Consider the following 415-nt stretch of genomic DNA (forward strand, 5'->3'; position numbering starts at 1 on the left):
AGAGCTAGAGTAGTTCAATACAAGTCAGCAGACATGATGGAAACAGGGGAAGCACAGTTCATGGTGATCCTGATTGGCATCACGGTACCATTCTGGATGGATACACGTATAGACAAAAGGATACCAATTCAAGGCCTAAACCCAATGAACTCCAATTCTCAAATTGAACAGCCTGCTTAATTATTTCAATGTTTCAGATCTAAATCTATTAACAAGTTGCATATTTCAGAGACCAAATACAATAGAAGGGTTTTGGGGGTAGCTGATCATAAACCAATCTTGACTAGCATAATCATTCATGATACATGTACTCACAGAGCTTCACAACTCAGTAAATTACTAAATGAAACAATACTTGAGCACGAGCTTATCACTTTCAATCTTACCCAAACTGACTAAAAAAAAGTAATATCAC

The sequence above is a fragment of the Sesamum indicum genome, unplaced genomic scaffold (assembly GCF_000512975.1).
Source record: "Sesamum indicum cultivar Zhongzhi No. 13 unplaced genomic scaffold, S_indicum_v1.0 scaffold00286, whole genome shotgun sequence".
Classification (NCBI taxonomy): Eukaryota; Viridiplantae; Streptophyta; class Magnoliopsida; order Lamiales; family Pedaliaceae; genus Sesamum; species Sesamum indicum.